At 38.9% G+C, this 16,805-nt stretch overlaps 1 long non-coding RNA gene across 1 annotated transcript; it reads left to right on the forward strand.

The window, feature by feature from the left end:
* Positions 1–569: 569 nt before the first annotated feature.
* On the forward strand, positions 570–15,962 carry LOC108503617. The gene is made up of 3 exons (XR_001876876.1): positions 570–645; positions 1,801–1,935; positions 15,930–15,962. It is a non-coding gene; the product is annotated as an uncharacterized LOC108503617 (long non-coding RNA).
* The last annotated feature ends 843 nt before the right edge of the window (positions 15,963–16,805 follow it).

Genomic DNA, 16,805 nt, shown 5'->3' on the forward strand with positions numbered 1-16,805 from the left:
ATTGGCTTTAAAAGAAAGATCTGACAATTTTCTTCTTCCTCTTACCTATTTTGCAGCTCACAGTTCAAGTTATACAGGCTTTTCAAGGTCAAGTGTGCTTTCATGTCTTCAGCATGTTTCTGTTAGAGTGCTATAATGTAGCATTGTGTTTAGCTGATAGTCTTGGACAACTCAATTTGTTGTTTGGTACTTTCCATAGACATAAAATGAGACAATGACATGGTGGGTACATTGCAGGTACGTTCTGAAGATCTGTCGTTAATTATCTGCAAGAAGCCGCAGGAAAATCATATGAAGTTTATATTTAACTTTTAATGTGTTGTAGATTGCTGAAGGAAATAGAGGGGACTAGACAGAAGGCCAGAAGGTGGGAATTCCTGTGATGGATACTGCTGCGTTCCCTTGTCTCTGCCTGCTTTGTGTCTTGCCTAATTAGCTTGTATTTAATCTCTTGGAGCAAAGAGCTCCCAACTACATGTTTGTCCACGACAAGCACAGTGAGATCCTGCTAGAGGACTGTTCCAACAGTGATAACTGTTTTCAGTGTCACATGCCTTTTTTTTTTTTTCTTCCTACTGAAAATGAGCAAATTAAAGACCATAACTGGGATGTTTACAGCCACAACATGGTGAACAAACAGATAAGGTAATTTTACCCCTTCTGTTAGTTACCAAAGCAACACTGTAAAGATCCTTTTAATTTAGTTTAGTACTGTGAAGATTAAAGCTTAATTAAAGCGATGATATTAAAAAAAAATAAAACCTGAAACAGCATAGGAAAAATAGAAAGACATAATTATGGTCCAGTGAATGCTTATCACTCGTTATGAAGCTTCAGGGAAGAGGCATTTTTTTCTCTCCTTTGAGAGTAATTTTATTCTGGTCATAGATTTGAATGACCAGAACAACCTAGGATCATAGCTGTTTATAAATTACTAAGGACAGTTGAAGAATGTGTTATTCTACTTATAAAATAGGGGATAGTAACTTTTCCTTTGCTGGTCCATTTCCTCAAAAAAATCTCTTTCATACCCATCAGGGAGAAAGACTTTATGAAGACAAAAAAAATTACTGTTTCTCAGTATTTCACATGGTTTGCATAGAAATTCAGCTATTTAATATTAAAAGATCTCTTACTTTCAAATTATTTACTAAACATACCATGTTGTGAATTTGGAAGGTGTCAGATTTTCAAGTGGTCCTAAATGGCATCATTTCCTTTTATCGACAGAGCTGCACTAATTTGTACCAGGTGAAAACATATGTGAAGGACTTGGTGTGATGTAATTATTAGAAATTCCTCCAGGAATGTGACTTTTGTTGGCTAGTTAAACATTTGTTGCTTTACCAGGTTTAAACTAATGAGTTTAAAATCATTGTGGGGAAACCATATGTTTGCCCAGTAGAAGGCAAACCAGGACATGAGATGATACTATTTAACTGCAAAATTCAAAGTAGTAATCTGTTCATGACAAAGCAGGAGCACTAGAGAAAGAGCAGTTTCAGCTTATTAGCTTTGTTGATAGCTGTCTTTCTGGTTTCTTCAAGAAGTGAGCTGGCAGGATGCAATAGCTCTAAATACCACAGGAGTAAAAATGCCCTTTCACTGAGACCCTCTGTTCATCTTGCTCAAGCGTCTTAAAACTACCTTTAACCATATATCACACATTACTTCTGTGCACAGAATCACTAGTAAAATTAGACATTTAGCCTTATGTCAAAGCAGCATTACCTTTATTACAGTATGGTGATGACTTCTGTTGTTACAACTCAGCCTGGTAACTTTGACTTTTTTCCCCAGGCTACTGTGGAAACCGAAAGGTCACTGGACTTCAAGGACAAACTCATGGAAAGTAATCTACTGAGATTGCTGAGACTGTGTGTGGCCCAGGATGTCTGTGAACTGCAAAGGACTGGAGGATAGAGGAGCACACAGGTGATGTATTTCATCAGTCTGTCCCACTCTTTGGATTTTTCCTGATAGCATGTTTTGCCCATTGCTGGAGAAAGGATATTACATTACCTGTAGTTTTGGTCAGGTCCTGTCCAACACTTCTGCTATCAAACAACTCTGGCAAACAAGAATTTTAGCTTTAAAAATATTGCCTTTCTTTTTTAATCAAGATACAAATGAATTTTCTGGCTTCCAGGCTAGCATATATATATATGAGTTCTCCAGAAGTCTGCAGCTCAATTAGTTATTCCAGGATATATTTCTGTTTTTATTAGCTAAGCTGTTAAGAAACATCATGGTATAAATCTCTCTGGTGGTGTTCCTGCAAAACCTAAAAGCCTTTTAACCAGGCAGCACTGCAGGAAACTGTCACACACCCACCAGCTTGGCTCACTGTCTTTGAGGAACCATAGGTTATGGGCACGTGAAAGGCTACAGAATTTAATATCATGCCAGCTCAAGTACAGTTAAAAATTATAATTGAATATACTTGCAGTCTTAAGAAAAGTGAGGCATTTTTCTTCACAAAGAATTATTACTTTCTAATATCACCTTTCAGAAAAAAAAGAAAAGCCATGTAAATTTTTTCTAGAATGCCATTGTATAATTTACCCTGCCAGGGGCTCAGACTATTTATGTTTTTGACTGTACCGTCTTCAGTAAACTTAAAAAAAAAAAATTTCCATGGTAACCATTGCATCACACAACAAAGACATGTATACACCGCTTAGATCTTTAAAGAAGCAGAGTCTGGAATGAAATTACAGTCTGCATTTCTTAACAAAATAATATTCTTCTCAGTAAATACTTGTTGTTTTATCAATAAATTCTAATTTTACATTTAAAAACAGAATATGAAATTGTGGATCTAAAATAGTTCTGTCTTAAAAATGTTAACTTTATGAGAACCATTTGTGCAGGTGAGGTCACTGAACCGTGAGAGAAGAGAAGGAATGGGTGTGAGATGGTGATATTCTTTAGTTTTGTCTCTCTGCTAATTATCCCAGACATTATTTCCATTTTACAATCTTTATTTCAATGCAGTGTTCATGCCACAGGAAGGCCACAGTGGTCACATATGTATTTATATATGTTTACCATATATGTACACTTACATTTTCAAACTGATTTTACAGGTACTATCCTGTGGGGAAAAAAAAGAAAAAAGTAGAGGCCATTCCATCTGTCTCTAACTTTTTAATAAAGCTCAATACATTCATATGAGAGCATATAGACCTTCAGTAATGCTTCTCATTTTTCACCTCTCAGCTCATGTGCAGCACCCCAGACCCCAGAGCTGCACTGTGTGAGGGTAGGCAGCATTGCAGAGAGTTGACACAGGAAAGCTTGGAGGCAGAGCCCTTGTTGGTTTACCTGGTTGCTGCTTTGGACTCTGATTCCTACCAGGGCTGTTAAACAGCACCAGGATGTCAGAGCTGGATATTCATGTCTGCCCATACAGCAGCATCAATCAGCTGGGGTTTATGCTGGGTTATAAAGTTGTTTTTGTGGTTCAAAATAGATCTAAGACACAAAGCAAGTCCTATATCTGAAATTTGGGTAGAAATCTGGCATTTCGATTTAATCTTATGGACTCCACTGAAGTGCCACATTCTGTGGCTGTGGCTTTAATGTGTGGCTATGGGGCCTTCTGGCATATCATGCAAAGTTTCTGGCAGATGCTCCATGTTGGTACAACCCTGCTCATGTTGGAACCACTTTCCCACTGGAATAAGCAGAGTCTGAGACTCCCTCTCTCTCTCTGCACTATGGAAATTCTTCATTTCTTTGGTAGGCAGAGCTGCCTGCCAATATTTAGCCCTCAGCAATTTTTTTTATGATTGAATTATAAAACCTGGAAATATGAGCTTATAATGAAAATGCCAGCACCACATTAAAAATAGCAGGAGCAGTGGGCACTGCTGTAATGATGTTCTTGCTTTGGTTTTAATCCCTGCTCCAAAGCAGCTCTGCTTCCTGAAGCACTGGAGGTAAGGGATCTCAGCACCTGATGCTCTGACCACACCATGTGGGGGTGTGTGATGTGCAGACTCCCTGATGGGCTGCCTCAGCACATAGCTGAATTTTGAGCTATGCTCCACCATTCCAAGAGCAAGAGGAGAGGCATGAAAGAAAGGGATACAGTTATCATGGGATTAAATGCTTGCTCTCTGTAATTATTTTATAACTAGGAAATTCCAGTAGTTTGTTTACACTCATATAACTAACCAAGTAGGGGAAGAGTAGAGTCCTGTTTGATTGGAAAAGGGAATAATCTTCACCTTTGCTCTAGTGCCTGCAGCCTCCAGATTACTCCACATTTCTCTGCAGTGCTGTTTGCCTGTTTGGGTAGTCTGAGTATGTCTCAGTTTCCATCTGTTGAAGAACCACGTCAGACCTAATGGACTTAGTATAAACTCCTACAGTTTGAAATACTTCCAACTAAAATTTTTGGGCTTACAGTAGTTGTTTGTGGCTGAAGTTCAACAGCCTGGGACAGTGTGGAGGGCAGAGCATCCACCAGCAATGGTGCCTTTGAGGGAGGGCACTTTGAAAGTGCTGAAAGCTTCACTTTACAGTTCATCCTGCCTTTACGTTTCCCATTTCCCTCATCCTTTCACCTGCATGTGCCTACCTTCTGTCAGGAGCTTATCTGACTGACTGCTGGAGTGGAAGTTAGTAAATTAATGTTATTTGAATATCTGTTTTAGTGCAGTGTCACATATCCAAACACAGGGTTGGGATTTCATTGCACCAGCCACAGATTTAGGATGTGCAGCGGATTGCTGTGTCCATCAAGACAATCCTCTACAATTAGTCATTCTTGACTGAAAATTATTATAATGAGAACTGCTAATGAATTAGTTTTTGAAAGTCATTGTGGTGTCACAGTGCTAGCGCTGTGAAAGTAAAGGTAAAGTTTGCCTAATGAAACAGGAAGAGAATAGTGGAGTCAAGGGAAATAAAATACCCATGGATTAAGCTGGATGAAAAGAGGTAGTAAAAGGAAAATGAAGAAACACTGGCAATTGAAAGGTGTGTAGAAAAGTTGAGACATAAACAAGCTGTAGGCTGAGGGAAGAGGGGTGGTTAAATTTCTTCAGCAAAAATTTCAAAGGGCAGTGGGAATGGAAGGACCTGTTTGCACAATAAGCTGCTGTTTAGAGCCTTGGCTATGCAATTTCTTCCAGCATTAGAAGTCTATTTTAAATAACAGTTTACATTACTATGGCAACCACGTATCCTGGCCATTTTCTTTCTCCAAAACAAAAGGGTATAAAATTCCAGAACATTTTTCTGCATCTCACTTAGTCCTGTAACTCCTCTGTGAATTGGTTCATGATGGTTACAATTAAGAGTTTGTCTCATTGGCCCTTACCACTTGTCTATTCTACTTTTGTTTCTTTTCACCTGAAATATGTCCCTCAGAGGCAGGATCTCATTAATCACTGTCTTTCCCAGTAGTATAACTCTACTGATTTTCAGAGATTATCTGTAACATGTAAGGAACACATTGACGAATAAGCCCTTGAAATTCCATGTTTAATCTCTGTGGTAAAATAGTATTTCTATTAATATTGCAATTTCTTCACTTTAGATAATTGCACCTTTCTTGATTGTGAGATATTCAGTGAAATAAGTGGGAAGAGAATAATGACTGTAACTGAATAATTTGTGAAATGACATCCCCTTTCTCCTCCTCTTCCCCACTTACACCGTCTTTATGACACAACATAGAGAAAAGGATGCTGTCCTATCTAGGAGAGATGAGCAAGTTGATTGGCATAAGGTTGACATTCACAGCTCCAGTATCTGAATGCTGAGCACTAGCCAGAACAAGTCTCAATCCCTACACAGGATATTTTTTCAAGTATTTTCAAAATAAATAAGAAAATAGTGAATTAATCCTTTAAACGTGTATTAACAAGTAGTAGTTTTGGAATGAGGCTGTTTTCTTTTGCTCAGGATCATGTTTCCTCTGGCCATACCATGCCCACAGTAGTGATTGGTGAAGCTGAAACAGGTTTTTTTTTTTTGATATTATAATTTAAGAACAGTGTTACATCTCCATAATTTTAAAAGATGGACCCCTTTCTAAAAATTATGCATTTGCACAGCTACTGAATCTTTTATATCCAATTTCTGTGAAAACAATGTCTCCCTGACTGCTTGCCAGTCAGCTCCTATTGTGAGCAATTAGAAAAGGGCAGTGGAAGCAAGTAAAGCACTCTGGGTTTTTGAGATCTAATCTTTGTAAGAAAAGGAATTTGAGCTGTGGGCATTAATGCATTGTGGTACAGCAGTGCATAAAGCAGTACCTTTTTAAAATTTTGTTCTTGTCCTGACTAATTGGTTCAATGTTAAGTGAGGTAACAGTTTAAAGAACTAACTCATTATATGGAATTACTCTGTCTGCTGCGATACTTAAAGTCATCTTGCAGCACTCTGGAGCTCAATGCATAAAATATTACCTTGGTAAGTAACTATCCCGCTGGATAGAGCCTTTTCTTTCAGAAGTTAACCTACAGATATGAGAACTCTGTCCTTGCACATAGTGTCTGATCCAGTGCCAGTGCCTAAGGATGTTCTTGGAAAGATTCCCATCTTTAAACACTGGATTGGGGTCCATGGTGCAGTAGCTTAAGTGCTAAGGCTCTGACTTGCAGCAATAAAATATGACATTACTGTTTTAAAGTAGGAAAAAGGGTAAAAGAACGTAAGTTGACAATGAAATACTGATAAGAAAAAGCAAGAGCTGTGTGAAGGCAGAAAAGCGGAATTTATAGAGAAAAACTTGGAAATCATGAAAATTAAAATAATAGGTGCTTTTCCCAGTTTCTTCTCATCTGTTATAATATACATGCAAGAGAAGGACAAAGTGTTTTTCTCCACTCAGACAGCTAAATATTATACCAGTTCCAAAGATGTGAAAAATAGGAGACAGAAATACACAGTGAAGTCAAGGTGATTATTGTAGAATAACCAAGGTACAAATATTGAGATGCCCTGCACTGGCTCCCTGGGCTGGCACAATTAGATGGCTGCAAGATAAAATATTTTTGCCCAGAATTACAGAATTTGGTGGGAACTGGCAAAACAGCACATAATCTTGAAGTCACACTCAGCAGGGAAGGAGATAATCCTTGCAGGGAGCTGTAGTAGGTTTTCTAACGTTTTTGTCCTCATATTTACCAGCCTGAAGACAACAGAATCACCTCTAACTAAGACCAGGAGTGCCGTAAGCACAACTTGGAGCAGAGGTTTAAGTGATAAGCTCAAGATCATGTGTATCACTTTGTTAATCCATTAGGTAAAAAGATCTTTTGCTCGTGTATTTGCACGATGTTTTGTGCCATGAGCTTTTGATCCATGTTTCCTTGTCTCTCTGTAATTGCATTGCAACTGCGTGTTATTAAAGCTGACATCAGAATTTATGAGTTCCTGGTGCCCAGTCACATACTTTGAAAAATAAAACCTGCATAAGAAAATTAACCAAACCAGTAACCTCTCTGGAGATGCAAGAATTTTGTATTTTGCATTGTATTGTGGCAATGCTAGAAGCCAGCAAAGGGACTGGTTTTTCTCCCAGAGCTACAGCGAATTTGATGGCATTGCACAGACTTGGACATATATTAAACAGAGCCATGTTTACTTGTGCTGCATAAGAATCATAGGGGGAAGCAAAATCAATGTTTTCCAAATGTAATAGAAAGAAGCCGTGAGGAAAAGAAATGGTATTTTCAAGCTTCTTTGAAAGGTAACACAAACAGTGCACAGAGTAAAAAAAAGCTTTGAAGAAAAACCACTTTCCAATGTCTTCTTCACTCTGTATTTAACTTGCTTTGGAGGGTTAAGGCATGGTAGGTCCTTAGCATTATTTTAAAAGGGGGAGTCTGTCTGTGAATAAGTAGACATTGAAATTGGTGTTTTGAATTGGAAGCTGCACAGTGCGTCTGTACATCTTGACAGAAAGAGAAGGCACTCAGATTTTAGAGGGGCACTGAGATGACACTGAGAGTGCATGATGCAGTGGTGTAATGAAAGAGAGATCAATGTTAAAATGAATGTAACACCACTGAGGAGTACACACAGATCAATACTCTTGTAAGCCATAGAGTATAATCCTGCTATATAGGTCTTGTTAGATAGTGCACTCAATTCTATGAAGACACATTTTTCTGTGTTTCTGAGTTATCTGTCCTAAAAAAAAGTCTTTCTTTTGGAATGTAAAGGCTTGAATCTTTGTCTTCCTACCTATGCATGCTAAGGAAAATATGCAGTGGTAATAGTAAATTCTCCCTCCCCAAAAATGTGACATAGGAGGATAAGATAGACAGTCAACAATGATCTGTGTTTCATTAAGTCTTTGAAATATTGTTTTATTCCTGTCCCCTCTTATTGCCTCCTCCTTTTCTTTAAGGAATATATTTTAAGCACAAATACTGAAAATTCAGTCTCAAGAGAAAGGGGGAGGGCAGTCTTGCAGCTCTCACTTATATTGTGCAAAGAACTTGCCTACAGTTTTTTTCCACCTCCTGATTTTTAGAGCTTAAAACCATTAAAAAAAGATCAGAGGGTTTCTCTCCTTTTTTGATGCATGGATAGCCTGGGAAATAGAACATGGTTACTAGTGTAGGCTGAGGTGCTCTCTCCCTGTCATATATATAAGTGTGTATGTGTGTATGTACGTTTACTCCCTAAAGATTTCAGGCTATCCACATTTCTTCACATGCCACTGCAAAATTACTGCCTCTGAGAATCTCTGTGTTTTCCCTTTTATAGCTGGATGATTTGGTAGGAACTGGTGACAGTGAGTCTGTGGTTAATGGCTCCAGCATGCCAAGTCGACCTGTTTCCCGCAAGGAAATAGCCAATGTAAATATAAGAGTATAGTCAAAGTTTATTTCTACCTTGACAGGAAATTTAGCACTGGAAGAAGTAGAAATGATAACAACTTGAGTCTGCCTCGAGTTGATCCCCTCATATTGGTTCCAGCATGTGGATCTGCCAGACAATTATTCATCAGTGCAGGTGCTGTCACTGGCAGGGATCAGCAAGTGCACCAGCCATGAGCTTGAAGCAGCAGCGATTAACTGCAACCTTTGCTACTGTTGTCCTTCATGCTTTTGGTACTCAGTGTCTTAAGTTTGCCAACCCATCATAGCCCTGCCCAGGATATTACTGCCTGGTTTGATGCTGTAAAACAATTTTTCTTAGAAAGGAGTGAATGAGTTTATGGACTTTCCAAATGGAATGGCATCTTGCTCTGAGCCTTGGAAGACCACATGCCTGTTGCATTGAAGCTACATAACCCAGTGTATGTGACTATTGCTTCTTTAACTGATCTTACCTTTCACAGCCTGATATGGTTTAGTAATTCCTTCCAGTTACTGTCAGCCCACTGATATGAGTAGTATCCCTGTACTTGCTAAAGGAAAGTGTCTTATGGAAATTTGGTATTTAATCATGGAGAGGGCAATGGGAATTGCATTTCTTTCTCATTTTTGTTCTAACTTGTTTTAAGGCCAGATTTCCTTGAGAAAGCACAAACTCTTCTCAACCCCTTAGAATGAGGAGGTCCTTGATTTCATTTCATTTGCAGGCCTGACTGCCACTCTCCATAGAAAGGGAATTGTATCTCAGCTTCTAATTTTCATCTGTCTTCTCCTTTTCCCTAATCCAGGCATTTATTTTTTTTTCCTTGTACATTCCAAAGAAAGCTGCTAATTGTACTAGTTCTACCCCTCTATTGTTAGAGGTCAGATGTTTTTACCCATTTCCTCAATGAGATGACTTTGTTTTGAATTTCTTTGCAATTAAAAGTATGCATATTTTTAAAGAGTAGAGAAGCTAAAGCAAATAAAAATGAATTAATAAATACATAATTACAGTGTTACTTCAGGGAAAAGTTTCTAGGTATAATCTAATAACAATGACTGGCGATACTATTAGTATTGTATGTTGATTCCAGATCCCTTGGGATAGCCTAATAATTAAGCTTGTGTTTTCCAGTCCCATTTGGCTCTAAAAGCTATTATGATTATTAAGTGTAACCTTCCGTAGACTCTAGTTTCTAAATGCCTTTGTGTGTCCAAGCCCAAGTCTGTGTCCCCTCGTGAGGGAACAAGGTTGATGAGAAACAAAAGTCCCCCAAGACACTGTTCTAACTTTAATTCCAGAGCTCTCATTTCCTTCCAACAATCCACAGCCAGCAACTTTTCACAGCTCTTTCAGAGCTTCAGCTAGTTTTTACTCCTTCTGACACTACGGCAGCTCTAAAATGCTGTTGCCCACAATTATCTTCCTCTTTTCCGGTGTTTGAGACTGACCCTGTCCACCACAGTCCTGGCTGTGTGGCTGCTGAGCTGGAAGATTCAAACTGAATTGTCACCAATGCAAAGGCTGCTCTCAAGTAGATGCTCTTCATGATGCAGCTCTAGCTTCAGAAAGCTCAGTGTTATCAGAAAACCTTCAGCTCTAGTTTCTTCCAGAGTATTACAAACATATCGTTTGCTTCCATGGGAAAAGTCAAACCTTTGTTGCAGGGGTTGTTCCCTGTCATGTTAATTGGTGATGCTGGCAGCAGACATGCAGCTGCAAGTGAGGGAACACTCTCTCCTTGATGCAGGAAGAAGCATTGCAAAAGCAATACACAAACAGAGCCAGGCACAGGCTTTTGACTGATCTGTCACTCCTTGCTGAACTTGCCTGAAATGTATTGCCAGTTAGACAGCATTTCCCTCTGTTTACTGATTTGATTGAAAGGATGATTTATCAAGGTTCAGCATCACATTGAATGCTGCTCTCTGCTCCGAGGGGTAATGAGTTGTAGACACATCTCATTCTCCTTCCCCACGTGGCTGTGAGGGTTCAGGGAAGGTGAGTGTTTGCTGGCTTTGGTGTGACACACAGACAGTTCTGCTGGGAGCAGGCTGTTCCTGCTGGCTTTGGGATCAGCCTGCTCCTTCCCCCTTCATGCAGGAGAGGACAGACCACGTTTGTCAGGAGGTTTCGGGTAGCTGCACAAAGCCAAAAAAGGAGCAACTGTGAGAGAGGGAATGGGAAATGACAGTGGGAAAGACAATGAAAGTGATAAGAAAATAAAAGAATTAGAAATACCAGAATGGGAAATGACAGCTTGGTGTTGTCACTTCTGTTATCCCTACTGCCAGTTCCTTGCATGGTTGGCACTGTTTGACATTGTCTTGGCTAAGTACTGTGGCACAGCCCCATCACAGCACAGTGGGAACCAATGCCTTCTCTTGGAGGGTGTATTTGTTTTGGTTATGGTGAGTTTTCTTTAAGCAGCCCCAGCATTTGTTTCAATCACAACAAAACCCATCGACTCACCTTAATTTACAGAGTCATAACTAGCAGTATTTCTTTTCAGCATAAAGAGTGCATTGGAACAAATGCTGCTATTTATCAACTGTAATGCAGTTCTTTATAAAGGTCTTATGTGAGCAAAGAATAAAAATGCAATGATAGTCTCACAATAAATACTCTAAATCCTTTATTGCCTATTTATGGTGTAATCTCTCCACAGTTTTACAATATATGACTGTTTAGAAAAAGCTCTAGAATACAGTTATATGGTTTATTTACCAGGAGATGGCAATGGTGATCTACTGCAGTATTAACTTATATACAAGGCCCACATAATTCTTCCATAACATCACAAACTTCAGTATGAATGAAACCAAAGTATTCCAATACTGGTTTTGCCTTCCTTATTTCTAGCTTGTTTCAGTTGCTGCTATTCATTGTAAAGAAAGTATTTTTTTCCTCTCATTTTTTGATTGAAATTACTGTCACCACATTTTTTAAAGATGTCTAAATAGAATCATATTGGTATTCCAGAAAACAGAATACTATTTAAAAACAGAGCAACCAATACCATTGAATAAGATATGCCATGTGTCAGGACAAAAAAAAAGATTGATGAAGGCAAAAGCTTAAAAAATGCATTTAATTTTACAGTATCAAAATTGAACTTGAGTAGTTAATGAAAAATAAATTATAGGTTATGCTATTAAAAAGCATGTTATAATTTTCTAGTAAGCTGCTTGAAGTATGGTCTTAAAATATGTAGATGGCAATCATTTTACAGAACTTGAAATTAACTGTGGTCTGCAATGCTGTCTGAGTTTTTGTGTTACTTTAACCTACAGTAAGGCAGACACTGTTCTCACATGAATTAGTGTGACGATTTCATATGTAGAAGATCACTGCCATAAACACTATAAGTAAAAGTTTGGCTTCTTATGGGATTGCTTTGTGTTACTTTATATCTTTCTCCACGTGTTTGCTCATTTTTTACTCTTCTACCCAGAACTTGCACAAACTGACCAGGAGGTTTGTGCGTGTTTATTAGATATTTGGCAGTTTTCAAACTGAAGCAGTAACTGGTGAGACTTACTCCTCTCCCCTCCCCAGCTACATCCCTGCCTGTATGGAGTGATCCAGGGACACTGCTGGCTTGCTAAATGTGCTCTGAAGCAGATCTAGACCCACGTACAGTAGTGAGCATCATTTACCAGGGAAATGCTCCCATGGTTGGCTTTTCCTCCAGTATTCTGAGATACACAGTCCATGTCTCACAATAGTCACTATGTGGTTCTCAGTTGAGAGGGTTATCTACCCTCAAGTTAAATAAATGCTTTTACTGCATCTGCTCTTTACAACGTCAAATGCCAGCATTATTGTCTTTCCACTGCTTCTATTTTAGTGTTAATAAAATAGCAAGCGAGGATCTTGGTGAGGCTGTGAGAGGAGCATGGAATAAGTCATAACCACAGATGATAACAGGAGAAAAGCATTGTTTTACTTGTGTGAAGGTCTCAATTTTCTATTCTTTCAATTGTTCTTAGTTTCCTAAAGTTCTTCTTCACCGTAGTGTCTACCTTCCTACCACTACAACATCTTTCCTTCCTCTGCTTTGCATTAAATGGTACTCAGTCAAACCTCACCTCTACAAGGAAGAAAAAGCAAATTTAAAGCATACAGAGAGTATTTCACTTAATTCTGCTCTCTCCACACCTTCATATCAGACAGCTTCTGTGTTGGGATCTGCCTGCTCAGCACTCATGATACACTTTCTAGGGGAACAGCTAGCTCCACCTCATCAGTAACAGGAGAGACACCTATGTACACGACAGCAATCACACATTTCACATCTGCAATATCTTTCCACTTATAGACCCTACAGGGTACAACAGGAAGACAGAGGTAAGAAAGACCTTTGTCAGCCTTTTTTCCAATAGGAAAATCGATCCCTGGAGCAAAATGAACTCACTAAGTGTCAGAAAAAGCAGCAGAAGTAATATCGAGTAGGGTTTAGAATCTGTTGGCTGCTGGTACCTTGCTGTATCAGGCAAACAAACTATCTTTCCTTCTCACATTTTCTTACCTCTTTACATTTCTGTACAAAACAGCACAAACTTAATCAATACACCCGGTGCTGCTGCCTCCCCTGAGCACCAGGGCAGCCACATGTTCCACCTTATGGCGAGGTTCTCCAGCAGCTCCGACGTCTAACAAGGCTGTGAATCAGTCTGGTGGCATTCATGTCTCTTCAAAGGACAATTTTTCAGAAAGGGCAAAATGATGTTCAGTCTGACAATTGCTCACACAAAATATCTTGTCTTCTCTGCTGGATCTCTTGCTGTGAGTACTGTGTTCATGTCAGCAATGTGGAGGGAGGAATTCTGAGTTTTCCTTTTTCTATGAGTTATTTAGCACCCACTCCCATCTCCCTTGTCTTCCGAACTTAGGTCGTGCTTACGCTCCAGTACAGAGTAGAGATAGGAATGTCAGCTTGAAATGAATTAGCTCAGCCATCCCTTTACTTTGTTGAAATCTGTCCTGTAAACAAACCAGACTGCAGGCTCTTGAGAGTGGGACTGTTTACAGCCTTGTTTTACATTGTTTAGTACAACAGGGCCAAAGCAGAGAGGCTTGGGGTGCCACCGTAGCACAAATAATTTTCACAGTAACCCAGAGGGAGAAGTAAGGCCAGGCTCAAAGGTGAGCGGTTCAAGTCAAGAGAAGTTTAAATTTCTGAATTTTAAAGTTGTAAAAAAGATTCAAAGGGAAGTAAAGGGCATACTCAGCCCGCTTTTTGATAGTACAATACATAAACCCCAGATTTTGTAGGAGTATAATAAAAGATTGTATAGGAGTATAATAAAACCCAGACACAAGTCTGAAAAATTCATTAGTTTCTGCCACGACTAAAATAACCACTGTCTAGGAAAACTACTTTGCAATGGTAATGAAAAGCGAGTGGAAAAGCAAGCGTTGGCACCAGTGCTGCAATGTGAAATAATTTCTGTATACTCAGATCTGTCATTGTGAACAATGTTGTTGATTATAAACCACATCAAATTCCCAGTCCCCCAAGACATATATTTTATTTTGCAGTTTTTCTAGTAATTATGAAATCAACAGAATACTATCAAGTTTTACCACAATTAAGTTAAATATATACTTAAATGATATAACATACTTGGTAATTGCAATATCTCTCTAACTTCTCTCCAAGGAACAGCCAGCAATGTTTCTTAAGCATTTTCAGGGGTGGCTTCTAATGATAATGATGATGCTGAGCTCTCTCATAATTTTATAGTTTCAAAGCTACTTGAATCCAATTTAGAATCAAGATTTGACCCGCAGAACTTCATTTCTTGTGAGTTGATAAGACAAGTCTCCTAGATCTGAATGGATTTTACGGCCTCTTCAGTGTACGTGGGTTTGATGGAAGAGCCAATGACACAGACCTACAGCAGTGTGAGCAGTTGTCTGAGAACAGGTCTGTATCCAGTCACTTGTGAGACACTGTTCACCTGTAGAGCTATTACCATGCCATCCTGCTGAAGGCCTTTGGGCTCAAGGCACTGAAAATGCTTGTCTTAGGTCTCCATTAAGAGAACAACCATGTGGTGCAGTGCTTCCAGCAATTGCCCCTTGTTCAGGGTAGGAGGCCTGCCAGGGTGTTGCAATGGTGATGGGCCTGTGAGGTAGGAGGATTGTGGTGGTATTTTTCTCAAAAACTGGAAATCTCTCTACTTTGGCAGTTTTGTCTTTCTGCAGCTGATTGTCACTGCCATTCTGGCCATCAGAACTGAGCGTGTACTCCAAATTTATGTTTACAGATACTGACATTCAGTTTTTAAGGAAAGACAAGGCAAGCTCATTTGTACTTGTACCATTAGCTTAATATGTATTTACACATATTTTCTCATTCCATCTTACCTTGCTCTTCATATGATACCGTTTGCCTGAGAGGTAGTTTTCTGTCTAATTGAATAATAACATTTTAATAATTTGCTTCAATAACTGACTTTTTTTTTTCAGGTCACTGAAAACAAAGGCCAGGCAGATCACAGATCACATCTATTTCAAATACTGCTTGCCTAACTATATTTAGAAATTGTGATTGCATAAAGAAACTATTATGACTGTATATTAAATAGTTATTCTTTACTGAAATTGATATAATTGACAAGTAAATGAGTTTATATAAAAGAATGTAGAGTTTTTAAAGTTTCTAGTTTTATGAATATAATGAGCCACATTTTATTTAATGTTAAGTAATATACAAGTTGATGTATTTTGGGATGCACAATAACATGTTCAAATTCAATCTAGAATATGAAATCTTCACCAGGATTTTAAAAGCAGCTCTCACAGGCCCAAAATGATTGGAAAAAAAACCTGCAGAAAAAATGCGTTTCCTCTAAATCTTTTAAACAGTAAAGAGAAGCAAAAGCATTCAATCTTTCCGCCTTTTTTTCAAATTCAGCCTGAAAACACAACATCCTCCTATCTATCTCCCAGGATACAGAGAGTATATTTGCCTCTTGCCTTTTTCCTGCTAAAATCAGCCAATGCTGGTATGTGGTGGATGTAATCACCGGGGTATATGGTATGGTGAATGTAGCACTAAGAAACCTTTTGTTTTTTCTTTTCTTTAGAAAACAGTGAGATCTCTGTTCTCAAGATTTTCTTCATAAAACTTGATTGGATGACTACGTTAAAGAAACAAGAATGAAGAGGAGAAAAGGTAATTACAAGGAAAAGTGACTTGCCAGCCATATGCAGTCCATCACAGTGAATGTGTGTTTTTCATTACCTACATGGGATAAAGATTTCTCAGCTCAACTGCATGAAAGGGATTGTTTTATGTCTGTTGAAAGATATCTATTTCCATTGGACTTTCTGATTAGCCTGTTATGTTCCCTGGGTGGCTAATTCCTGATGCTTTTCTATATCTAGAGCTCATCAGTCATACCCTGTGCCTGTCCCAGCGCCTCTCCCTTGATCAGGGATAGACAGCCCATTTTTTGCCAATTACTGGCATGCACAATCAAAGCTGAGGCTCAGGTTTTTTGTGTCTTCGCTGCTACAAAACTTCAGGGCAAACACAGCCTAGGTTTTAAACCAGCTCAAGCAACACTGAATTCAACATCAGTTAACCTCCTTGTTTTTTTCAGCTTTCTGAATGAATTTTGCAGCTTGAACTTGTGTTCTCCATGCTTCTGAAGACAGACTGCTGCCATTGCCCAGTGTGTCTGTTCCTGCGTAGTGTTTGGCTACATCTCTATTGCACTACAGGCACATGTTACTGTACAGGGACAGGCTAAGAAATTGCACACTGAGAGTAAAAATACCCATCATTGTGACTAACAACCTTTCTGAAGGCTTAATGATCAAATTTGGTGACTGCCTTACATAGACCTGTCTAAAACTATTTTTGTGCTATACTTTCAAAAAATCCCCACCCAGATCCAGTTCTTTTTCCTGTCTGTTTATGTCGCTTTTCATTGTCATGAAATGAGAGCAGAATTCCA

This window comes from Lepidothrix coronata, unplaced genomic scaffold (assembly GCF_001604755.1).
Source record: "Lepidothrix coronata isolate B3197 unplaced genomic scaffold, Lepidothrix_coronata-1.0 Scaffold142, whole genome shotgun sequence".
In the NCBI taxonomy this organism is placed as follows: domain Eukaryota; kingdom Metazoa; phylum Chordata; class Aves; order Passeriformes; family Pipridae; genus Lepidothrix; species Lepidothrix coronata.